The 26,157-nt window shown below is 46.8% G+C and overlaps 1 protein-coding gene across 3 annotated transcripts in view; it reads right to left on the bottom strand.

The window, feature by feature from the left end:
- Positions 1 to 4,546, bottom strand: part of Lrrc20 (leucine rich repeat containing 20) — a 100,674-nt gene extending 96,128 nt beyond the window's left edge. For all 3 annotated transcript variants that reach the window (XM_034524883.2, XM_034524884.2, XM_076917180.1), the window contains exon 1: positions 4,440 to 4,546. The gene's annotated coding sequence lies outside the window, so the exon portion shown is untranslated. The remainder of the gene's footprint in view (positions 1 to 4,439) is intronic.
- Between the last annotated feature and the right edge of the window lie 21,611 nt (positions 4,547 to 26,157).

The following is a 26,157-nucleotide window of genomic DNA, read 5'->3' as shown; positions in this document are numbered from 1 at the left end:
TAAATAAGGAAATGAAAAAGACATAAATGTAACCAAGACCCTGTTATTACAGGGAAAGAAACCATGGCGCAAACAAGGGGCCATACTCAGGTCTGTGTCACTTCACACTTGGTGTTCTGGTGTTTGCCTCTTAAAATCACCTAAATTACCACTAGCAGACCACACAGAAGGAACTCACAGGCAAAGTCAGAGGCCCTCTTCTCTCCTCTGGCTTTCTTGGCCCTGTCCCTAGTCCTGAACTACTACTACTAGGTCCTGAACTATCTATTACTAAGGGAGTGACAACAAATCCACCCTAGTCGGGGACCGGAGGCAGAGGAGTGGGAACAGAAAGAAGAGGTGTGGGGACAGTGTTCAGAGCTGGCCGAACAGAGCAGATAAGGTCAAGTCCAGGAGGTGAAAGGCGCTTAGAATGTGTGTCCCACTGAGAGGCTGACACAGAACTCATGTCACCAGAACACACTGGTGATGGGAAAGGCCAAAAAATCCAACTCTACTACCGAGTAGCTGGGCGGGGTTGGATGAGGTCTCACCACACTGAACCCAATAGTATCTCTCGGTGAACATGCATGACTGTGCCAAGAACGTGACCCTGCCTCACGCTGAGTCCACAACTCATAAACCCTCAACGAAAACCAGCTGAGAGGGTACAGGAGCATGTGGCACGTGCAGGTGCGACACCAGAGATGAATCTTTCACGGATGACCCACAGGACTCTGAACAAACACCTCAGGAGGACTCATCCTTGAGGAGTGAGTAAAGATCTCATCTCTCCACTCCCAGGACGCGTCCCCTGACTGCTCCCGCCTCGCCTTGCCAGTCCCTCCTCCCTCTGAGCTTCAAGGGTACTTACTGACTAAGCACAAGTCACTTGGGTTGTTTCTGAGCTTCAAAATGTCCCTAGCTGGGCATGTTGGCACACACTTAAACCCCAACACTGGGGGGTTCAAGGCCTGCCTGCTCTGGTCCACACAGTGAGTTTCAGGACAGCCAGAGCTACATGATATAGAGACCCTGTCTTGAAAACAAAAGAAAAGAAAAACGCTTTCTAGCACCTCCCCGCCCCTCCCCCACCGACCCATGAACACATCTACCTGATGCTTCTCTTTATGGTCAAAGCATACCACTTGGGTTTCAAATCTCCAGGCAAGTCCAAGTTTCACCATGTCTAAGACAAGAGTTCGACATAGACCTAAATGGTCTGCAGAACGCGGGCCAGTGAGTGATGGGAAAGGGCGCATGGCAAATGGGGCCCCTCCACCCACAGTACGCACCCTCTTAGCCCGACCCCCCAGGCCTGAATGAATGCTGTCAAAACTGAAGTGACTCATTTGTCTTTCTCTTTTTAATTTGACTTAGCACGTGCATGTGCATGTGTGCGTATGCATGAGTGTGTGTGTGTGTGGGAGCGTGGATGCAGGCACAAGCATGGAGGTGCGCACGTGTGAGAATCAGTGCACGTGCACGAGCGCGTGTGCATGAATACAGGCACGAGTGTGCTGAGAGGCACATTTGGAGGAAAGAGGACAACTTTCCAGGGTGTGTTCTCTCAACTGTAGACTCTTGGATCAAACTCAGCTCATCACGGTTACGGCCGTCTCACTGGCCCTCAGGAGATTTACCTTAACTCCTTCACAAACTGGGAAACTTTTGCAGAGCCAAGAAGACAGGCCAACCAGCTAGATGGAAACAGAGGCCCCCAACTCTCCTCATTTTTAAGCTGGGGCTTTCCTGCTAGTCCATCTCCTTTCTCCTTCCAGAGAAACTGGGCACACTCCATACAGGGTCCAGAGAGGGTAGCAGGGCTCCAGAGCTGAGGGAGAACAAACATGAGGGGGCTGGGGTGGGCTCCTGGCCCCACCAAAGGCCATCGAGGAAACTATCCAACTGTATTTGGTGGCTCCTTTGGCCCCAAAGGCTGGGCCTGTTTGGGATTTAACCAGTCAATCAACCTATGGGGATTTATTTAATATCTAACAGAAGCTTGGAGAGAAAGGCTGGGGAGAAAAGCATAGCTGTTCTTGCTGGGCCTGGTGGGACAAGCCTGTAATTCTGAAGCAAGGGAATTGTAAGTTCAAGACCTGCCTGAACTACAGAAGTTACTTCAGGAGCAGCTTAACAAGACTCTCCCCACGGCCCTGCATTTAATCCCAGTTCTGGTGGAGTATGGGAAGGATGAGATGGGACACGGGGCATTCTTTTTTCTTCTTCTATGTTTTCAAAAGAGGAACAGACAATTGTCCATGTCAAACGAAAGATAGGGCTGCGGGCTACCCCCACCTCTATCTAAACAATCTGAGTCCATTCACAAGCTGCCCGCACATCAGCACATTTGAACAATCAAGGTGCTGGGCACCCCTCTGCAACCAGAACAATCCACAGGTCCCAGGCCAGCCCCACAGGTCTAGGTTCTAGGCTCCTAGAAGCAGGAGTCTAGTCAATCCATCACCTAAGGTGGTAGTGGAGAGTCAGGGAGAAACAGGAGCTATAGGCACACACGGGCCGGAGCTGCTCCAGTACAACCAGCGCCACCTATCCCAGACTGGGGGGGGGGGGGGGGAAGAGGCTCAGAAATATTCAAGGAAACTGGACATGTTGGCAAGTACCTACAGCCCCAGCACAAGGAAAGCTGAAACAGGAGGACCCTGAGCCCTAGGTCAGCCTGGGCTACAGAACAATACTCCTCACCTGTGCCCTCCCCCCACCCCACTGCAGTTTGTAACACAGCCCCAGGGCATGTTTAAATTTGAAATCTTCTGGTCACCATCTATAAAAACCATGCTGGACAATAAAGAGACAAAGATGGAGTATGGACTAGAGAGGCCCCCATCTTATGACACTGCAACATGGCATTATTAAGCTGCATGTCTATTTAACTGTATTCATAGCTCTTCCTGGGATGAACGGGGCCCATAGGCCACAGGTTGGACACGCCCAATGATGGTGCAAGCTTCCCATTGGGAGAGAATGAGCCAGCTGTATGCCAGCACATCCTGGGGGTGGGGGGCATGTGGCCTGTGGCATGACCCCAGAGGGAGGACCCATAGGGTCCCAACAACAGGTAGACACAGACAAGCCACAGAGAAGGCCTGGGGTCTATTCCAGATCTCCAGAGGCCTTCCCAGTAGGCAGTCCTCTGAGGAGCATAACTAATCCAAGCAGAATTCTGGAAAGTTCTCAGTGTGGTGGGGCAGCCCCATACTGTGTCATGGAGACATCACCTTGCTCAAGCAAACTTAAAGAAAATTGATGATAAATCATTTCTAAGGAAAGACTCTATAAGCCATTAAAGGCTTCCTACGTTAAGGCATGACCAATCAATAGGTTATCAAACAAGGGTAGACGGAAGTTTGCATATAATAAATTGAAGGTGGGTGTGCAATTCTGCTTTGAGGAAGTCATGATTATGAGCACTGTATAGTTTCTCTGCCAGATCTGAAGCCGATCTCAACTCAGTTCCAAACTTGGGGCTGGGGTATTTAAACCTTGACCGTGGTACTGACCCAGCCTTTAAGGGTCGGAACTCAACTTCATTATCTGCAGCCCTAAGATCTCTACAAAGGAGCCACTGCGACACTCCGGCCGCACCAGCTGGTCCTATATTTAGTTACTGTTGTGGTCAACTGGGAACTTTAGAGCCTGGCAGCCGCTCTGCGGGGCAACCGGAGCCTCTGGAGCCATGCACACGAGCTGACCCACCGCTGGCTCCAGACAGACTTCGGGACCCTGCCAAGGCCAAGAGCTAATGTGGAGAGGTAAGGGGCACAGTGCTAGTCGCACCCCAACAGTCCCAAAGGTCCACTTGAGACCAGAGCAGAGTTGACCCACTTTCTCACCCAGGGGAAAGAGCCCGCTGGGGCAATGAGCCGGACGTGCTGGCGCCTGGTTTCTCATCTCAGATTTAGAGTTGGGGAGCCCTGCGTGAGCATCCTTAGACTGTACCTGCCCATGATTACACACAGTGGCCAAGGACAGGATCCCCCGGACCCCATACCCGCAGCCAGTGGCTGTTCGTCTCCAGGCCCGCACTGGCCTGGCAGAGACTGGGGCAAACGGAGCAAGCAGAGGGGGACGCTGGTGATCGCAGAGGCCGGGGGCGTCCCACGCTGCCAGTGGCAGAGATCACAGAGGCACACTCCCAAGTGACATGCGCAGCTGCCTCTCCCCGTGGGCACGGGCGTCTCACTGGGGAGACGGAAGCCGGGCCATCCGGGAGCTATAACCACGAGCCTTCCACTCCGGCAAGCTATCTCCAGCCGGCGAGTCCGTGACCCCTGGGCACCGCCCGAGCCATGACTCGGGGCTACCAGGTGTACTGGGGGAGGGGAAGGGACACGGCCAAGCCCAGTGCTTTCCCTTCTGCCCCTGCCACGCTCGGCCTCTGGCCACCGTTACTCGGCGCGGCGCGAAGCCTGTGGGCAGCTGGAGGCAGCACTTACGGCGACAATGCGTCCTAGAGCCCTGCGCCCAGCACTCACGCTCCCGCGGCGACCGCCGGCACCCGGTGCAAGTTCTGAGCCCGAGGGGCGGAGCCATAGGGGCAGCGAGCTCAGCGCGCACAGCCGCTCAGCCAATAGAGAAGCCGGAATGAGACCCAGGGCGGGGAGGGGCGGGAGCTCCGGCCACGGGCACCAATCAGCGCGCAGCTCCTCCTGCGCGCTCTGGAACCCAGGGAGGAACCGCTTTGTGTGGAGACAGCCAAAGCCAGCGCGCTAGGGGCGGGCCCCTGCACCTTCTTGTTTAGGATGCTTCTCCAGGCTAGGTTTTGTTTTGTTCCCCCCACACCCCCCATGAGGCTGAGTTCAGCAGATCAGGGAACTTTGGAAAACGCAAAGAAACGCTAATTGAGGCCGCACTGTAACTTCATCTCTCCAAAGCAGAGTAAACGTGGAATTAAAGTCTACCTGCTTCACGGGTCACTATGAGAATTGATAAAGGAACTGTGGAGTCCAGCGCTGCGGTGACGCAGAAACACAACTCTCACCTCAAAGGGGATCAGAGATGGCTTATCCTGGAGCCAATAGAAGTGGCCCTAGCCCAGCAACACAGATATAGGTTATTACAAATTTCATGTTCCAACATGGTAACAGTTTGATAAAATTGTGAATTATTTTGTGTTCTTTTTTAAGATTTATTTTATGCATGTTTGCCTGTATCTGTGCACTACTTGTGTGTCTGATGCCTTCAGAGGCCAGAAGAGGAGTCAAATTTCCTGGGATTGGAGTTGCAGCCGGCTATGAGCCACCACGTACATGCTGCAACAACCCTGGTCCTCTACAAAGGAACAGTCTAGCTATCTCTCCAGCCTCTTGATAAAGAACAAAGAAAAACATACAAGACAGTTCACAGTTATATTGGTGAGGATACCAGGTAAACAGGCTACAGCAAAGGGGGGAAAGATCTGAGTTATAGACCCCAGATGCTAGTCCGAGGACATTCTTAGCACTTTGGTTGATTGGAAACTAGAGATCTGTTCATGCACTATAAATTGATAGTTACAGAGATGTTAGGTCAGGTAGTAGAGCAATCAGTAGTCGTTAAAGGGCATAAAGATGCCACAACATAATTAATAACATAAATAATAACAGTTATTGTGTAACTGAATCCTGTAGGAAGCTCCTTAAGCAATAAGCCACTCAAAATACCTTCTGGAACTTCCTTAAAGACAAAGGTAAACAAACTCAAAATAGACTTAGGAAGTCCCTGAAACTGAGCAGGTTCACTAGGCCCCTCCCTACCAGACGAGGCAATAAACTTGTCATAACCCAACACCTCCTATTAGGGATAAAGGCTGGCCTGGGCTCTTGGAGTCCTTTCTGCTTCTCCATCCTTGAGATGTCTGTGAGAGGAGACATTGTTTAATGATGTCTTTATTGACTAATGAAGCAGAGAAAACTCCTACTGCAAAAGAGTAAACAATGGGCCCAAGGACCACTCATCTGGCTACAATTTAGGCAGGCATTATTCTCCTGTTTCTGAAGACTCTTGAACAGGTAATATTTTTTTCCCTAATGTGTTTGTCCTGTTGAGGTTCTTAACAGACCTCTTTGAATTGACTTTAAAAAAAAAAAAAAAGGAAAGTGTATGTATAATCACGTGTGTGTGTGTGTGTGTGTGTGTGTGTGTGTGTGTGGAGTGTTCATCTGTGAGTGCAGGCACATGCATGTGTAAGTGGAAATCAGCTAACAACTTCTGCAGTGGTTCTTACCTTCTACCTTGTTCGAGATAGAACTTCTGACTCACTGCTACATGCAGTAGACTTTGCCAGAAAGCCTCCTGGTATATAGGAGTCTCCCAAGGCTCAGGATTCCAGAACCTATGTCTATTAATAACTTTCCAGACAGTTCAGCTTGTCACATCTCTCAGGGCCAAACAGCTCAGGTCTCATTCCTCTTAGCAGCCAATAGAGTGCCACTATTTCAGTTCTTGCATTTCCAAGTCGTTGCACATTGGGATGAAGGGACTCTGGCCAGCTGGAGTGTGGCGAGCATGGCTCTGGGAGGCTTTGTCCTTCTCTTCCATTCCTTCTGTGTTAGAATAATTTTTAACTCATTTTCCTTTCCCAGCCCCGGCTCTCGGAGTGACGACTCTGAGACTATTTATTATTAAATGTGTTGCATAAGCTTTGCCTTGTTCCCAGGCTAGCTCTTATTTAACCCTTTTAAACTAGTCTATGGCTACCATCTGGTTAGTTACCTCTCTTCCAGGCCCAACCCCTATTCCTCAGAGTCTCTCTCAACGTCTTCCTGAGTTCATCCACATGCTGGTTTACATCTGCCTCTCTGTGGCTCTCCTGAATCTCTCCCTTCATCTCCTTTCATTCTCTCATTCTCTCCCAGAATCCTCTCTTCCTGCCAGTGTCCCACCTCCTATTTCCTGCCTCAGCTCATTGGCTTTTCTATTGACATGTGATGCTTATAAGAGATTCTCTCTACAATTTTGCCTTGCTGAAATCGCTGATAAAAGGGAGGGCTTTAGGGTTTGTGTCACCCTATAGAACAGCATGTAAGTTACTTCTCATTCCTGGACCTGGGAGTATAGCTTAGTTGATGGAATGCTTGAGTCTGCATGAAGCCTTGGGTTTGGTTAGATTAGATTTCTAAAGCTGGCCACAAAAGTCTGTTCCCTTATTTGTCCACTTCCCCCTCCTAAGGCTGACCACCAAGATCCAGCTATCAAAGTATTGAAGTCCAGCAATCAAAAGCCCATTTTGGCTCATCTAATTAACATGGCCAATTAAAATTAAACACCTCATCCTAACACGGAGTTTCCTCATGTACCTTTATAAACTATCATTTTCCTATGTGCCTCATCTGTCTCCTCTCTATCCAGAAGCAGTCCTTTATCCTCAGGGGACAAATACCCCTTCTCCCCCCTCCCCCCCACTGCCTACCCCTTCTTCCACATCTTCTATCTCCTGTCTTGTCTCTTATTTCCTATCCTCTGTCCCTCTGGGGCAGAGAAATCTGCTTTGTGGTGAGAACTTGGTCTTGATCCTGAGCTGGTACATCTTCTTCCAAGGGATGGGTGCAGTCCCAGTGTCTTCCAGGCCTGCTAATATCTACATAGCTGCCTGACATCCTCAACACACCCATTACAGGGGATATGGGAACACAAACAAGATGAGACTCTTTTACCCGCTAGCAAGCACACACACACACTCATTAACTCTGGGGAGATCTGGAGCATGACCATTGAATTGGCTTAGGCAGCCAGCACAGCACATTCCTTGGGGCTTTAGGGTTTGTGTCACCCCATAGAGCAGCCTATAAGTTAATTCTCACTCCTGGAGCGGGGAGTATAGCTTAGTTGATAGAGTGCTTGAGTCTGTATGGTCCCCAGCGCCTCAAAAACCAGGCTTGCCAGTGTATGCCTTGCATCCCAGCACACAGAAGGGGGAGGCAGGAAGACCAGAAGTTCAAGATCATCCTCAGCTATCTAGTTGGTTTGAACAAGCCCGGGGTATATAAGACCATTACAAAAGAAAAAGAAATGTCCTAATCTGTGGTACCTCAGAACATGTCCTTATTGAAGATAGGGTCATTCTAGGTGACATTAGTGTAGACAAGGTCACACTGTAGTGTGACAGGTGGCCTAATAGGGGAGAAGAGACACATACAGCACATCTCATAATGATGGGTATAGAGACGGAGAGAAGCTCATGCAAATCAAGGAATGCTGGGATATTGGTGGACCAGAAGCTAGCAACAGTCAAGAACAGCGTCTCAAGCCTGGGATCCTGTCAAGTTCCTTTCTGACTTCTAGATCCCATAGCTGAGAGAGAATAAACATCTCTCATTTTGAACTACCCAGCTGGGCACATACAAAGCAGTGTCTTTATATGGTCCTATCTATTCAGGGTATCTGATATAGTTGAGTCTATGAGTTCAAGACCAGACTGGGCAGCATACCTAGATGCTGGGAGCATAGCAGGAAGGTCTTTCAGCCCACAAATCTCCAGAGAAACCAGGAAGGTAAAGCATGTGGAGTTGTCTTTCCAATGAGAAAGACATGTCCTTCCATCTGGAAAGCTGGGACTTGAAACTGTTTAATAGCTTGGTGATCTGTGTCATCTGTTGTGTCCAGCCATATCCAGCACCTACAACCAGGGCTGGAAGTGGCTAGGAATCTAAATGATCCTTCCTGTCAAGGGCCCCCCAAGCTCTCACAACCAGTATCAGAGATACTAAATAGTCTAAATGATCCTTACATTAGCTGTATAACCAGGGGCTCTCCCAAGCTCCCTTAAGCAGGACCAGAGGTAGCTAATGATCCAGATGACTTCCATGCTATCTATATGACTGAGACCAGGCTAGACATTTCCTTAGGTCCTTAAGCTAGTACAAGTCACCTGTCTCTAGAAGCCATCTTGGAAGAAATGGCATGTACCCTGAAAGGAGTTTCGATACAATTACATTTCCTTGTGTGCCGAGGACTGTATTACACCAATGTTGAGGCCCACATTCTGCCTCAACACTTTGCCTCAACACTTTTGGGGCTAAGTGCTCTGGTCAAGAGAGAGTGTGGCTCTTGGGGCAAGAGACTCGAAGAATGGAGACAAGACAGGGTGTGATTCAGTCTCTTCTATTTTCTCAAGTCTCTCCTTTGAAGGGAATTCTGAGGTATTTATATACGCAAGCAGGAGAACACAGGTGAAAACACTTTACCACGTGCACCATACAGCTGAGGTCACTGAACAGCAAAACAAACTATGTGGGATAAACAATATATTTATCAGAGTGTGCTTCAGCTGTTACAGGCTTTTGACAACCAAGTCTTTCATCAGGGTATATGGTTCCAGATGGCTGCAAAGTTGATCTAGCCGCTTTCTACTAAAGTCAGCTCCCAACAGGTCCCCCTTTTTAAATTTTTTTCAAAAGGGAAGGCTGGGAAAACTTACGGAAACCATGCCTGTCCTAGGTTGGAACAAAGGACCCCAGCCTCACTTAAGATGGTGAGGCCTCCCTTATTTTAGGGGCAAGGGTCTCGATATGCTCTCTTACCCGTCATTGGCTAACCGGCTTAGCACTTAAGTTAGGGGTTAATCCTCATCAGTCTTGATGACAAAGGTTTCAGAGTCCCCTACTTCCAGCCTGTAATAGCGGACCTGTATGGGTTTCATTTGTTATCTGTTGCCGTACCAAAGCCATCAGTTTGAACAGCATGAACCCGAGAGACAAGAGACCTAATATCTAAACTGTTGATATAAAAGCAACACTCTTTAAGGCAACACACAACTTCCCCTGTTGGAGAAGTGAAAGGTCTAAGCCTTGTACCCACAAATTTTCAATAGAATTATACCAATGAAATCCTTGAATTTTGCATCAGCTTAGTAACAATTATACAGATTAAGACAGCCTAATATTAACCACCTCAAGTCCCCAAGTCCAGGGAATTGGGGCGCCAACTCTTCATTAACTTCTTCAAGCTGAACATGGGCATTGACTTTTAGAAGAGGAATGAGGGGAAGGGTAAATTGAAAGCATCTGAAGTCTGTCTTAACTGCATCCAGCTGGAAGTCCAGGACATCAGTGAACATGCAGGTGATAAGATTCATTCTCCAAAGCTGTGTATTCTGCAATATACAAATCTCAAAACAAGGTTTAGTATCAAGATAATTATTTTGATTCTCTGGAATCTAGTGTTCTGGAGGCCTACCTCTGTCATGTCTGATCCATATAATTCTGGAAGACATAACTACTACCTTAATGACCTCATCAGAAAACACATAGAAAAACCTTTTCCAAATTAGCCTTTCCCTAAGCCAGTAACCAGAAAAACCTTTACATTGAGTTTTTATCCAGAAAAATATAATTATATAACTCAGAATCACACCCATTTTGAAAGTTAAATCAATTAACATTATCATTCTGCTTAGCTCTCTGTCTAGAGCAGCCTTCTATTTATTCCTCGCATCTTTAAAGCCTTTTTCATCTGTTTTTACTCACTTATTTCTTGCCCCATTTTCGTTACTATAACCTTTATTTATCTGTTTGGCTCTCTTGACTCAGAGCAGCCTGCAATTTACTCCTTGCATCTTTATTACTCCTTGCATCTTTAAAACTTTTTTCATCTATTTCTGCTTATTTTTTTTTCTTGCCCCGTTTTTGTTACTATAACCTTTATCTATCTGTTTGGCTCTCTTGACTCAGAGCAGCCTGCAATTTACTCCTTGCATCTTTAAATCCTTTTTCATCTGTTTCTATTTACTTATTTCTTGCCCCGTTTTTGTTACTATGCAATCACCTTTGTTTCACTTCTGAATTCAGCCAGCTCCGTCAGTCGACTGGTTCTCCAGCGCAGGGTGTCTTCCACTGTATCCCACTTACTGGAGTCCCTGTTCAGGCGCCACTAATGTTGAGTCCCTTACTCTGCCTCAACGTTTTGGTTGCTAGGTGCTCTGGTCAAGAGAGAGAGTGGGGCTGCAGGGGCAGGTGATGCGAAGAATGGAGACAAGACAGGGTGTGATTCAGTCTCTTCTATTTTCTCATGTCTCTTTTATTGAAGGGAATTCTGAGGTATTTATATACATAAGCAGGAGAACACAGGTGAAAACATTTTACCATGTGCACCATACAGCTGAGGTCACTGAACAGCAAAAACAAGCTATGTGGGATAAACAAGATATTTATCAGAGTGTGCTTCAGCTGTTACAGGCTTTTGACAACCAAGTCTTTAATCAGGGTATATGGTTCCAGATGGCTGCAAAGTTGATCTAGCCGCTTTCTACTAAAGTCAGCTCCCAACACACCAAGAAACTTTTTTCTAAATTATACTGTGTTTACATTTGTTGGGAATAAACCCCCTGGGATCAGACATCCCGAAGTCTTGATCCAGGTTGATGAAGTCAGTCTGAACAGAGTGTTCATTCTGTCCTCTCTGAGGTTCTCTTCCCCGCCTGCCATGGCCACCTGCAGAGACCCACTCAACTAGACCCCCATCTCAAGATCAAAAGTTAAAAGTAAATACTACCTGGTATGTGTGGATTTGTTATAGGGGCTACATACCGGAATTTTCTATATTTAGGAAAGGTACACAGGCAGTCTGTCTGCAACCTGAATATTCAAAATCTGAAGTGAGATGAATTCCAGAACTTTCTGAGCACCAGTGTGACCCCGCAAGTGGAAAATTCCACACCTGCTCTCATGGAAGAGGTCATAGTCAGAGTGAAGGTGCAGAGAATACTAATCATGCTGAAGATAAAGTTTACAGACCTTTTTTGAGGTCCACACTAGCCCCACGTTGGGGCGGCCAAAATAATGTTGGAGTCCACACTAGCCCCATGTTGGGGCGGCCAAAAACATCGCAGCCCAGGCAAAATGTTGAGGCCCGGGCCAACCCACGTTTGGGCGGCCACTGTATCCCGGCCCAAGCTGCTGCTCCGGTCTGCGGGTCGGGGTTCAGCAAGAGCGAGGGTGAGGGCAGACTCGAAGAATGGAGACCAGATAGGGTGTGATTCAATTCCGTTTATTCTTCAGTCTCTCTTCCTCTAAGTGTCTCCTGCTGTGTCTCCTCTGTCTGCTGTGTCTGATTCTGTCTGGAGCCAAGTGTCTTCTACCTAATGTCTGATGTGTCTGATTCGTCTGATCTCAGTCTAACTGATTCTGATCTGTTCTGTCTCTGCCTTTTATATGTCTCACTTCTAAGCCACGCCTCTAAGTTACACCTTTAATCATGCCCTTAGGTCTTGTCTCTAACTCTGATCTCTATACTTCTAAGTCATACTCTTAAGTCACACACCTTTAATCTCACACACCTTTAATCTCACGCACCTTTAATCTCAAGGTATCTAAACCAAGATTATCGGAGTGTGCTCAGCTGTTGTAGGTTATTGTAATCCAAGTCTCATGTCAGGGTATATGGCTCAAGATGGCTGCAAAGCTGATAGCCGCTTTCTGCTAAAAGTCAGCCCCCAACAGACCTTATTTTTTCTTCAGGAAATTTTGTGTGGACTTGGATTTTATGCCCAAGATATTTCACTGTCTATGTGCAAATATTCCAAAGAAAGAATAAGGACTGAAATATAGAGGGAGGCAGAGGCAGGTGGATTTCTGAGTTCAAGGCCAGCCTGGTCTACCAGAGTGAGTTCCAGGACAGCCACAGCTACACAGAGAAACCCTGTCTAAAAAAAAAAAAAAGAAAAGAAAAGAAAGAAAGAAAGAAAGAAAAGAGAAAAGAAATATAGAGCACTGCCAAGCCCAACATGGTGATACTCAACTTTAATCCCTGAACTTGGAAAAGCAGAGGCAGGAGGACATTTGTTAGTGAGCTGTGAGCTCCAGGCTATGCAAGACTGAATAGTGAGATTCTGTTAAAAAAAAAAAAAAAAAAAAGGTTGAGAGATATAGAACTCTTGGATGTTGCTTGTTAGCCAGTCTAGACACCATCTTGTTAGGTTCACCAAGAAGGCTGTTGCCTGTTTTGTTTTGTTTTGTTTAAAGAAAAGAAAAAGAAAAAGAAAGTCAGGTTTAATCCTTTAATCCCAGCTTTTGGAAGACAGAGGCAGGTAGGTGTTTGCAAGTTTGAGACTAGCCTAGTCTACAAAGTGAGTTCCAGGACAGCCAGGGCTGCATAGTGAAACCCTGTCTCAGAAAATAACAGTAAGAAAAAAGATTGAGAACAACTGAATATATCCAATGTTAGCCTCTCGCCTCCACATGCACACACGTGTACACACACAAGGTCATGAAGCCAGCCTGAGAAACACATCGAAACCTCATCTTAAAGAAAAATAAGAAAAGAAATGGGGGGGTGGGGGTGGGGAAGCCAGACCTAATGAATGATACAGGTTTGTGATTCAGTTACTCAGGAAGCTGAGACACGGTAATCAAAGTTCAAGACCAGCTGGAACAATTTAGGAAGACCCTGTACAGAATCTGCTTAAAACACTGTGAAGCCCTGGGTTCATCCCCAGCACCATAAGGGGAGCCAGGGACAGAGTAAACAAGGGAGGAAGACATGCTGGGGTAGAAAGGCCCCGACTCAAAAAAAATAAAAAAATCACCCAAAGTTAACATTCACTCGTACAAAACCAAATCAAACAAACAACACCCACCACCACCACCTTGAAAAAGCATTCAGTTCTCTAGCACAGCGGGCCACCTTTCTAATTTGGCGTATTAGCGTCACCCAGCGGTGAGCCTGAGTCACACACGCAGGCTCAGAGAGCCAGTTAGACTCAGATCCTTTGTGTGGGGTCATCAAACACCAGGGGATGTTGCAAACCAGAGTTTCCCTGCACTTCTCAGAGATAGGTTTTTAAAGTGCCCAGCCGGGCAGTGGTGGCTCACGCCTTTAATCCCAGCACTTGGGAGGCAGAGGCAGGCGGATTTCTGAGTTCGAGGCCAGCCTGGTCTACAGAGTGAGTTCCAGGACAGCCAGGGATACACAGAGAAACCCTGTCTCGAAAAACAAAACAAAACAACAACAACAAAAAAAAAGGGCCCTCATCTTTTCTCTCGCGGTCCTCTCTCCCTCTGTCCGTCCACCTGATCCCTCCTGCTCCCATCCACACCCCAACCGAGTCCAGTCCCCTCCCCAGATTCACCCCAATGGATTCTATTTCCCCTTCTCTATGAAATTCATGCATCCACACCCCCCACCACAACCTTGAGTTCTCCTTGATATTTATCTTCCCTAGGTTTGTGGATTGTAACATAGTTAACCTTTAATTTACAACTAACATCCATTTATAAGTGAGTTTATACCACACTTGTCTTTCTGGGTCCCAGGTTACCTCACTCAGGATGATATTTTCTAGTTCCATCCATTTGCTGGCAAATTTCATGAAGTCATTATTTCTGACAGCTGAGTAATATTCCATTGTGTAACTGTGCCACATTTTCTTTATCCATTCTTCGGTTGAAGAACCTCTGGGTTGTTTCCAGTTTGTGGCTATTACAAATAAAGCTGCTATGAACATAGTTGAGCAAGTGTCCTTGTGGTATGGTAGGGCATCCTTCGGGTATATACCTAGGAGTGGTATAGCTGGGTCTTGAGGTAGATCAATTCCAATTTTCTGAGAAATGGCCAGATTGACTTCTACAGGGGCTGTACAGGTTTGCACTCCCACCACAATGGAGGCGTGTTCCCCTTGATCCATATCCTCGCCAGCATGAGCTGTCACTTGTGGGTTTGATCATTCTGACAGGTGTAAGATGGAATCTCAGAGTCCTTTTGATTTGCATTTCCCTGATGGCTAAGGTTGTTGAACATTTAAGTGCTTCTTGGCCATTAGAGACCATTAGAGATTCCTCTATTGAGAATTCTATGTTTAGGTTTTTAAACTCCATTTTTAAATTGGATTATTTGGTTTACTACTATCTGGTTTCTTTTTTTTTTCTCTCTTTTTCTAAAGATTTATTTTTATTTATATGAGTACACTGTATTTATATGAGTACACTGTATTTCATACAACAGAAGAATGCATCGTATCCCATTACAAATGGCTGTGAGCCACCATGTGGTTGCTGGGAATTGAACTCAGGACCTCTAGAAGAGCAGTCAGTGCTACTTAACCGCTGAGCCACCTCTCCAGCCCGATATCTGGTTTCTTCAGTTCTTTATATATCTTAGATATCAGCCCACTGTCAGATGTGGGGTTGGGGAAGATCTTTTCCTACTCTAGAGGCTGCTGTTTTGTCCCTTTGGTGTTCTCCTTTGTCTTACAGAACAAGACCTATAATCCCAGCACTCCTGAGGCTGAGGAAAGATGGTTGTTCTTATTGAATGCTTTTATTTATTTACTATATGTAAGTACACTGTAGCTGCCCAGACCCATAAAAGGGCATCAGATCCCATTACCGATGATTGTGAGCCACCATGTGGTGGCTGGGAATTGAACTCAGGACCTCCAGAAGAGCAGTCAGTGCTCTTAACCGATGAGCCATCTCTCCAGCCCCAGAATCAAAGTTCTTTATAGATATAGGAACTGCATTGCTACTTGGTTCTGACCACACACACACCTCCCACAAATGCAGAGCCTCACTGCAGAAGTGCTCTCCCACAAAACTTGTTTCATGGTTTTTCTGAGGAATCACGAATAACAAACCAACCAAACCAACAAAAACAAACAAACAAAAAAAAAAAAAACATTTGCTCAGCAGGGCTTGGTGACTCACACCTAAAATTCCAGTGCTGGAGGAGCTGAGGTAGGACTATGAGTTTCCAGGGCAAACCTGTGCTTCAGTTAAGACCCTGTCTCAAAAACAAACGAACAAGCAAACAAGCAAACAAAAGATAGGCACAGACATAGTGGTGTGCCCCTGCAATCCTAGCACTGAGGAGGTGGAGGCAGGATGAGGGGTTAAGGGCCAATCTCAGCTACAGAGTGAGTTAGAAGCTAGTCTGGGCTGCATGAGATCTTGGATGGAGAGAGAGAGAGAGAGAGAGACAGAGAGAGAGAGAGAGAGAGAGAGAGAGAGAGAGAGAGAGAGAGAGAGAGATATTGAGATTGAGATTTATCTCTAAATGAGGAAGGTACAGATCAGAGAAATATTCTGAAAGATCAAACTTGGTGACTTAAAGAGATAAGGGTGGGGGAGGCCAGAGGGAGGGAAAGAGAGACAGAGACAGAGAGACACACAAACAGACAAAAAGATCTACTTACCCCTAAATGAGGAAGATACAGACCAAATAAATATTCTCACAATGAACTTGATGACTGAGCCGGGCGGTGGTGGCACACACCTTTAATCCCAGCACTTGGGAGGCAGAGGCAGGCGGATTTCTGAGTTCGAGGCCAGCCTAGTCTACAGAGTGAGTTCCAAGACAGCCAGGGTTACACAGAGAAATCCTGTCTCGAAACACCCCCCCCCAAAAAAACAAACAACAAACAAACAAACAAACAAACAAACAAACAAACAAAAAAACTTGATGACTGAATAATTTCATCCAGGTGACGTGCGGGATCATAGGCGATTCAGAGTAGCTGCCTGTCTGAAACTCCCAGTCCGTGCCTGCCAAGCTCAGGCTACAGAATTCAGTGAAGCCTGGTTCAGAGCGCCCCCTAGTGTTAAAGCATCAACGATGACTCCAGATCCAGACAGGAGTGAGGTATTCTTTGTGTGAACACACAGTCATTGCCCTTTTTGGGGGCTGAGGTTGGGGTAGGGGATGTCTTGCAGTGAGAAGAGTAACCTGTTTTCGGCGGTCTGGCACATAGAACAGCCAAGTGGTGTCCTACTCCAGGCGGGAGATAAGGCCACTACTGCTACAATGCGCGACTCTATTCATTTAGCAGCTACTGTCTTCCAAGCCAGAGACCAGGGCGGCAGGGACTGAACACAGACCTGAGACCAAAGCATTTTCTAGGTAAGTGCTCTGCACCTGCATGAGATTTGACTTTTCTAGGGAAGATAAAAAGAAAACATCTATGCACCCCAATAAGCAGAGGACAGACTGACCATAGGAAAAAGCGTCTTTTGCTGTATATAGTAGGAAGTCTGAGGTCCCGCCCACTAAGCGTGTGTCATCGGGAGGCAGATCTTGAGGTTTATCTTGATGTTTGTTTGTAATAAAGGAACAACCAAGCAAAGAGAGACATGTGCAAAGGCTCCAGGACAGCATGGCTCTCAGACCAACAGGAAGAAGTTGAGAGAGAGCAGGATGGACGAGAAGGGCCCTCTACTGGGCCATTTGTCCGCATGCTTGTCATGCGCATGCAGTGCCCACCGGAGCCAGAAGAGGGCACCAGATCCTTTGAGATTAACAGTCGTGCCTGTCTTAGGGGTGTTGAGAATCAAACCTGGGTCTTCAGTGTGAGCAACAAGTACTCCTAAGTGCCGAGTCATTTCCCAGCACCCCCACGGGGCTTCTCATAGATTCCAAAAGAAATGGAAAGTGGTGGAAGACAGGGTGGTAACACAATCCAACATACATGCGCAGTCTCCGACACTATAGATAAACGGCCAGGTCCAGAACCGTCCAGTCATCTAGTAGACATGGGCACAAGGAGTTGTCTCCAAGGCAAGTGGGCCCCATAGCCAGCTGGGAGCTCCACGTGGGCAAGCTTGGTTAAACACTGAAACCAAAGGCAAGACTGTAGAGGGCAGGCACCAACTGGGTACTTAAGAATAAATTTCTTGATGGATAAATTAAAAAAAAAAAAAAAAAAAAAAAAAAAAAAAAGCCAGGTGGCTTGTTCACACCCTTCTCCAAGAATCAGATCCCTGGTAGTCTGTCCTCTACTGTGAGCCCCAAGAATCAGATCCCTGGTAGTCTGTCCTCTATTGTGAGCCCCACTATGCCCACCCAAACAGAATTTCTCCTGACAACCCCTGACAAACTTGACATCTACCCAAGAGATGGTATAAGTTCCCGGGACAGCACCTCAGCTTGGCAGGCACAGCTCTTGGCTAGAAGGCTGGGTACATGGTGTGCCCTGCCTGTGGGCTGAGGCAGGAGCGGGGTTCAGCCCGACTCTCTCTGTTTGGATGACTGTGCATCTCCACTGGAGCTGAACCTCTCACATCCAGCACATTCTACCAGATGCACTGTGGCCGCTATGGGCTCTGACCTTGCTTTCACGGTGCAGACCTGGGGCAATAGAAAATTTGGATCTGTAGAATCCTGTAGTGAATGTCGGGATGGAGAAGAAAGACAGGAGAGACAGGTTGGCTTGGTAAGCCAGCATATTCAAAACTGGCTTCAAGAGAGCCCTTTATCAGGGCTATGTAACCTTAAGCAAGCTCTGTCCCTTTCCTTCCTTGATGCCTGCCGGCTATCCTCCCCCCTTTCCATGTATGTACACTGTACATGCTCGTGTGGGTATGCACGTATGTAGGAAGATGTGTTTGTGTGGAGGAAGCCAAAGGTGCTTCAATTCTTAAAAATTTATTATCAGGCTGGAGAGATGGCTCAGTGGTTAAGAGCACTGACTGCTCTTCCAGAGGCCATAAGTTCAATTCCCAGCAACCACATGGTGGCTCACAACCATCTGTAATGGGATCTGATGCTCTCTTCTGGTGTGTCTGAAGACAGCTACAGTGTACTCATACACATAAAATAAATAAATAAAATTTTTTTTAAAAAAGAATTTGTACTTTAAAAAAATTTTATTTACATGTATGTGTATGCATACATGTGTATAAGTGTGCAAGTGTGTGTGTGTCTACCTGAAGGCTCCAGAAGAGGGCTATTCCCCTGGAGCAGAGTTATACATGGTTATGAGCTGCCTGATATGGGTACTGACTGGGACTTGAACTCAGGACCTCTGGAAGAGCAGCGAGTGCTCTTAACCGCTGAGCCATCTCTCCAGCCCCTCCCCCATAGTTTTTGAGGCTGAGGCTCTCGCTGGACCAGGAGTTTACCACTTGGCCAGACCAGTGGGCCAGTTTAACTCCGTGGATCCTTCTGTCTCTGCTCTTCCCCCCGTTCTGGCATTAGAGCCAGGTTAGCTCTTCCATGGGGATGTAGAATCTGAACTCAGATCCTCATAATTGCACAACAAACATGTTACCAAATGAGCCACCTCCACAGTGATGAGAGATAGTGCACTCCATCCGCGGAGACCTGTAAAGAGATACATTCCAGGGGGAAAGAACAATTCCCTCTGATACAGCTAGACTTAGAGACCTGTCTACTCTCCAGCTTTGGTAACTTCTAGAAACTTCTGAGTCTGTTCGATCCCTGATGACCATCCCTGTCTGTCAAACCTTGGCTGGCCCTGACGTGAATCTTCAGAAGTGTGCTCTATGAGGAAGGGGTTTCCCTCCCCATAATTTTCAGACCCCAGGCTTGCAGTTCATGATTGTATTATATACAACAAGTGGTGGGGCCAACATTTGAATAAAGGCATGCTGGTGTCAGCACCTGGGCACCATGAACCCTTCTTAACAGCTATGGGGATTTTTTTTAAGGCTGAAGAGGTGGTGAAGGTAGGAAAGCATTTGACATGCATGCATGAACACCTCCGTTTAACCTCCCAGAAACCTCATGAGAAGCCTGGTGTTGCGGTTCAGGCTTGGAATCTTAGCGGTGCAGAGGTAGAGACTGGGGAGTCTGGGGCTCTTTGACCAGCCAGCCTTGCTGAGCCAGGAAGCTCAAGGTGGAGGTGCAGAGAGAGACCTGAAGGTGAAGGACAGAGCTGGTGATGCCTCAGCCTGGAAAGGCTCTTGAAGAGCAAGCAAGCAAGCAAGCAAGCAAGCAAGCATGGTGACATGAGTTCAACCCCCGGAATTCACAGCAAGGTAGAAAGGGAGACATGAGGCCACAAAGGTGTCTCCTGACTTCTTCACGCACTCCATATGTCGCATGTTCATGTGTACGTGTGCACACGTGTGCGTGCACACACACACATACATTCGCATGCACACACACTACTGGTAACAAGAAATAAAATAAAATTTTACAACAGAAACTGCAACAGCAAAGGTGAAGAGCAATTGGGAAAGAGGCCCTAACATTGTCCTCTAGCCTAAACACACACACACACACACACACACACACACACACACGTGTGCACACGTGCACACATGCACACACACACAGACAAGTACTCACACAAGCACAAGAAATTTCTAGAGGTATAGAGGCACCCAGGCCTCGTTGGCAAGCTAGCTTTTCTGGAGCTGCTTTCTTCTTTGTAAAATAGAAGTGAAAACTCCCACCATGGAAGGTGGGCAGGGTGTCTTAGGGTTTCTATTGCTGTGCTAAAGCACCGTGACCAAAACAACTTGTGGAGGAAAGGGTTTGTCATCTTAGAGCTTGTAGTTCATCATCTGAGGTGGTCAGGGCAGGAGCTAAAGACAAGAACCTCAGGCATACAAAGTACTGCTTACTGGCTAACTCCTCCTGACTTGCTCAGCCTGCCTTCCTCTGTTGCTGTAGTTAGGGTTTTACTGCTGTGAACAGACACCATGACCAAGGCAAGTCTTATAAAGAATAACATTTAATTGGGGCTGGCTTACAGGTTCAGAGGTTCAGTCCATTATCATCAAGGCAGGAGCATGGCAGCATCCAGGCAGGCATGGGGCTGGAGGAACTGAGAGTTTTTCATCTTGTTCTGAAGGCTGCTAAAAGAAGACTGGCTTCCAGGCAGCTAGGATGACGCCCACAGTGACACACCTACTCCAACAAGGCCACACCCCCTAATAGTGCCACTCCCTGGGCCAAGAATATTCAAAGCACCACACTGTCTTCCAGATTCACTCATCCAGGGTTAGCACCACCCACAATGAATGGACTGGGTCCTCCCATATCAATCACTACTTTAGACTTGCCCATAGGCCAATATGGTGGGGACATTTTTTTCAACTGAGGGTCCCTCTCCCAAACCTGAGTCAAGCCTGTGTCAAATTGACATAGGAACTAGCCAGCTCCTAGGGTATCAGATAAAATCTCTCTAAACCACATAGCACCGTGCCTGCCTCCCCTCAGTGCCTGGACACTGTGACACCCTCACCTTCTTGTTTTTAGCAGCCCTTGGGTTCTGCTCCATGCCCAGGGAGTTCTGCAGGTGTGCTGGTGAGGGAATGGACGCTCAAGGACTTGCTGCTTTCTTTAAGAATGTAGGCTGGCAACAGGCAGGAAAGAGTGTAGAGGGCTGGAGAAGGAGGGGGGAAGAGGGAGGGTAGAGGGGGGCACAAAGGGAGGGAGTGCGGAGGGAGGGAAGGCAGCTCCATCAGGTCACCCCCTGCATCCACTCTGAGAAGTCAGTAATTGTGTGAGTCTTCCTCTGTAGAGTAGGTGAGAACAGTAACCGGCCTGCCCCGAATGCAACAGACATGGCTCCTGAGATAACTGGTTGCCAAAGTGCTTAGTAAAGTGGAAAACTGTTTGCCAGACGTGAGAGCCCATCATCCATCATGATACGGATCTGCTGTGGCTGGCTGAATCGCCTCTGCCCTGGGGAGAGAGCAGGTAGGTGTGCAGGGTGAGTCTGGGTGGGGTGGGGCACACTGCTGACCCTGCCTTGGGGACAGCTCAGCCACTTTCAGTGCACAAAACTTGAGTTACATGAATAAAATGTAAAACTCCCGAGTTCCAGTCACCCACACGTGATAGGTTTTCCAGGCAGCATCTTGACAATATTCTAGATGTACATACATCTAAAGGTCTATGGCTGTGGGTCCCTCACCTGTCAGGATAGCTTTGTCCAGGTCTACATATTATTCAACCAGCGCAGTGAGGGCCAGGGGAGACCCTCCTAAGAGCCCATAGCTCACTCTAGGGAAGGACAGAAGTAGGCTTCTCTCCTAATTTCTTGGGGGGAGGGGGAGCATATTTTGCTCAGACATAATAGGGCATTCCTGTGATTCCAGTACTTTAAGAGTCTGAGGCAGGAGAATTACTAATTCAAAGCCCCTCTGGGCTACATAGCAAGACCCTATCTTAAAGCTACAAAGAAACAAATAAACAAAAAAAAGAGGAATAGAAAAGAGAGAAAATGTAACATTTCAAGGACTAAGTATCAGGATTGGGTGTCGGGAATAGGTTATTTCTCCACTGGTGAAAGGAGCCAATTCAAACCAGATTAGATGAGATTAAAGGCAGGTTTATTGGGAAACTGCAATCCAGAGGGTTCACTGGCCCCAAGGATTGAGGCCATGGGAGTCGCCAAGGGGGAAGAGGGAAGAGAAAAAGAGAAAGGGCATTCGGGCGGGGTGTGTGTGTGTGTGTGGGGGTAGATTATATAGGGAAGGGAAGAGCCTCTGGGTGAAGAGCAGCTGAATTTCTGGCCTGGAAAGCTCAGGGTTGGGGGTCGGGTCTGTCAGGTAGGGACTGAGGAACTGAGGGAAATTGGGAGAGCCTGGAGGCAAGGTCTGCTTTGATGTGTAAATATGCACCTGGTCCCCTGTCCGGGATCTGAAACCAAACAGTGGAGAGATGGTAGAACTCTTGTCTAGCACTGTACAGGCCTCAGGCTTGATTTCCTCAGGACGGAAAACAGAAAACAAATGTGTGTGCGCATAAACACACGCACACACACACACACTCGTGGAATGTTGTGGTTTGTCTCAGGGCGGCCTAGTGCACACTAGCAAGCCCTCCACCACAGAGCTGCCCCTAGCTCCTTCAGGTCGGTCTGTAATCAGAAGGGCAAGGTGCAGCTTGGAGAGGCTAGAAAGAGCTGTGCTGTGTGGCTGTATGGCCGAGAGGAGCACAGAGCCCAGGGCTGAGAGGCGTCCCTTGACAGAAGCTGAACAGTAGGTACAATAAGCCTATGAGATACCAGTGTCTATAGAGACTTAGCTGTGGCCTAGGGAAGGTATACTGTATACCATTATGAACCACAGGGGTCCTCTTCCCTGGCCCAACACCAACAGTACCCAGACAGGAGATTGAATGTACTTCCTCTAGGAAATGACAAGCAAAACAAAAAACACCTGGGGATGGAGGGGTGGCTCAGCAGTTAAGAGCACTGGCTACTCTTCCAGAGGTCCTGAGTTCAATTCCCAGCAACCACATGGCAGCTCACAACCATCTATAATCCAGCTCCAAGTGATTGGATTGAATCCTCGCACAGACATACATGCAGGCAAAACACCAATGCACATAAATTAAGAAAGAAAGAAAGAAAGAAAGAAAGAAAGAAAGAAAGAAAGAAAGAAAGAAAACACTTGGGGCTGAAAAAATCATTCAGGCAAGTATTCATATGCAAGCATGAAGACCTGAGTTCAAATGTCCAGCACCAATGAAGAAGCCCAGAGACTTTTAATCCCATTTCTGAGGAGACAAAGACAGGAGGATCCCTAGGGTTTACTGGCTAGACAGTCTAGCTGAACCAGCAAGCTTCCATTGCAGTGAGAGATCCTGGCTCAGTTAACATGAGGGGCTGAAGAGATGGCTCAGCAGTTAAGAGCACTGGCTGCTCTTCCAGAGGTCCTGAGTTCAATTCCCAGCAACCACATGGTGGCTCACATCCATCTGTAATAGGTTCTGATGCTCTTGTTTGGTGTGTCTGAGACAGTTACAGTGTACTTGTGTACATTAAATAAATAAATAAATAATATAAAAAATTCACTTAGTCCAGTAACTCAAAAAAAAAAAAAAAAAAAATGGACAAGTGATTTGTACAGACCCTTCCCCAAAGAGACTAGCTAATAGGAATCTAGAAATGTTCAACATTCGTAATTAATCATAATAGAAATACAAATTGATGGTAAAATGAGCTGTCCCTTTGGTGTCTAGGGTGGCAAAAATCAAAGGACAGACATTAACAAGTGTTAGCAAAGAACTTAGAAATAAAAGCTTTATACTCTGCTAGAGAGAACATGAAATGTCTCAGCCACTAGCAGTATAAACAAAGGTAGATTTCTGCAGTTCAGGCTTTCTCCACTTTTGGATCCCATCTCCGGTCCCCCTGTGTCTACCTTTTCCCTCCAATCTTCACCCTTGGGTCAGTCAAGACATCCATCCTCGTTGACTCCAAAATTCTAGAAATCTATAATTAAAGAATCAAAAAGGGGAGTCTTCTAGAGCCCTTCAGATGACGATGTAGGACCCTTCAGCTCCCCCTGCACCATGCCTGCCTGGGTGCTGCCATGCTTCTCACCATGATGATAATGGACTCAACCTCAGAACCTGTTGTAAGGGTCCATGAATGATACCCCAGACTCAAATAATATGTAAACACAGAGTGTTTTATTCTGCAGAAGTCCAGTAAGGGGGTGGGGGGGAGCTCTCCATTACTGAGATAGACAACCAAGTGAGCTTGCAGGCCTGATTTAAGGCACATTAGGGAAACCCTGGGGTAGGTGACCTCTATGTTAATTTGTTGGGTCATCTCTAAGAACTCTCCATTACCGGGGTGGGGTGTGGGGGCTGGTAACTTGCTGTGGAAGTCGAACTGTTGTCTTTGCCTCAGGCCAGGTGGCCTGGCAGCTTCTGAGGCCTGGACATGCCTGGACTTGCCCAGTTCTTGGGAAGAGAGATTTAGGCCTAGTCTCCTTAACTGCCAGTTTGAAGCCTGCCATGGAATCAGTCTAGCTTTCTCACTGTAAGCCAGTCCCAATTAAATGTTGTCCTTTATAAGAAAAAAAAAAAAAAAATCAAAGAAGGGTACTTTATATTTTTGTAAACCAAATGTCTGGCTAACCCTTTCCTTTGGACCCATAGGTAGACATAACAGTTTTTAAATTTAGTCTTTCTGTTTCCCAGTCCTGGGCTTTGTAGACTTCAGGGCAGACAGAGAACTCTACTTTCTGCATCAAAGTGCTGACAACAGGAAATCAGCCCATGGCATGCGTTAGCCCAGCCCTCAACTCCTTCTCTTTGTCTTTTGAATAGGGAACCGGTGGCCCTTTCCTTGGGCTAAGCCCTCACCTCTCTTACCCTGAGTTTCCTCATTTATAGAATGGGAATAAAGCAATGTTGGGCCTCAGTGTGCTTTGGTCTAGAGGGCTGTGACACCTCCAGTGTTTTTCATCATGGTACATGCCTCTGGGAAGCTGAGCTGCCTCAACTTTTTTTTTTTTTTTTTTAAAGATTTATTTATTTATTTCATGTATTTGAGTACACTGTAGCTGTCTTCAGACACACCAGAAGAAGGCATTGGATCCCGTTCAGATGGTTGTGAGCCACCATGTGGGTGCTGGGAATTGAACTCAGGACCTCTGAAAGAGCAGTCAGTGCTCTTAACCACTGAGCCATCTCTCCAGACCATCATAACTTGAACTAAACGACCTTGCAACAGGGAACACACAGACAGCTACCTCAATTCAGCTATCTCTATTTGGCCAGGAGCCAGTGTTTTTTTTGTTTGTTTGTTTGTTTATTTTTGTTTTTTCAAAAACATCTATTATTATTTTGCTTTGGAAACTGGGATTTTTTTCTTTTTCTTTTCTTTCTTTCTTTCCTTCTTTATTTTATGTATACGAGTACACTATAGTTGTCTTCAGACACACCAGAAGAGGGCATGAGATTCCATTACAGATGGTTGTGGGACACCATGTGGTTGCTGGGAATTGAACTCAGGACCTCTGGAAGAGCAGTGAATGCTCTTAACCGTTGAGCCATCTCAAGATTTTTTTTTAATAAAAAAATTAAAATTACAAAGGCAGGTATGATGGTCCATGCCTTTAATCCCAGCACTTGGGAGGCAGAGGCAGGCAGATTGCTGTGAATTTGAAGCTAGCCTGATCTACAGAAGAGTGAGGTTCCAGGAGAGCCAGGACTACACAGAGAAACCCTGTCTTGAAAAGCAAAACAAAACAATTTAAATTATATCTACAATGAATCTGATTGGTCTGAGAGCAGAATGTAATGGGTTTTTGTTGAGTGAATTAATGAAATTGTTAAATCATCACAGTCTTAATTTGCCATTCACTGATTAGCAATAGTGGAAACCCACACTAACAAAAGCTTTTGGGGATACTCTCTCTCTCTTTTTTTTAAGAGACAAGGTTTCCTGTATCTCAGGCTGGCCTCAAACTCGATAGGCAGCTAAGCATGGCCTTGAGTTCCTGATCCTCCTGCTTCTGCCTTCCCAGTACTGAGATTACAAGTGTGTGCCACCAAACCCATTTTATGTGGTGCTGGAGACTGAAGCCATGCTAGACAAGCACCCACACATTGAGCTATGTCCCTAGCACTACCCACGTTCCCCCCCCACCACCCTTTTTTCTTTACTTTTTGTCTTAGTTAGCTGTAGCTGTGAACAGACACCATGACCAAGGCAACTCTTATAAAGGACAACATTTAATTGGGGCTGGCTTA

Source organism: Arvicanthis niloticus, chromosome 20 (genome assembly GCF_011762505.2).
Source record: "Arvicanthis niloticus isolate mArvNil1 chromosome 20, mArvNil1.pat.X, whole genome shotgun sequence".
NCBI classification, from domain to species: domain Eukaryota; kingdom Metazoa; phylum Chordata; class Mammalia; order Rodentia; family Muridae; genus Arvicanthis; species Arvicanthis niloticus.
Note: the sequence above shows the minus strand (reverse complement) of the source record. Positions and strands in the feature narration are given on the sequence as shown.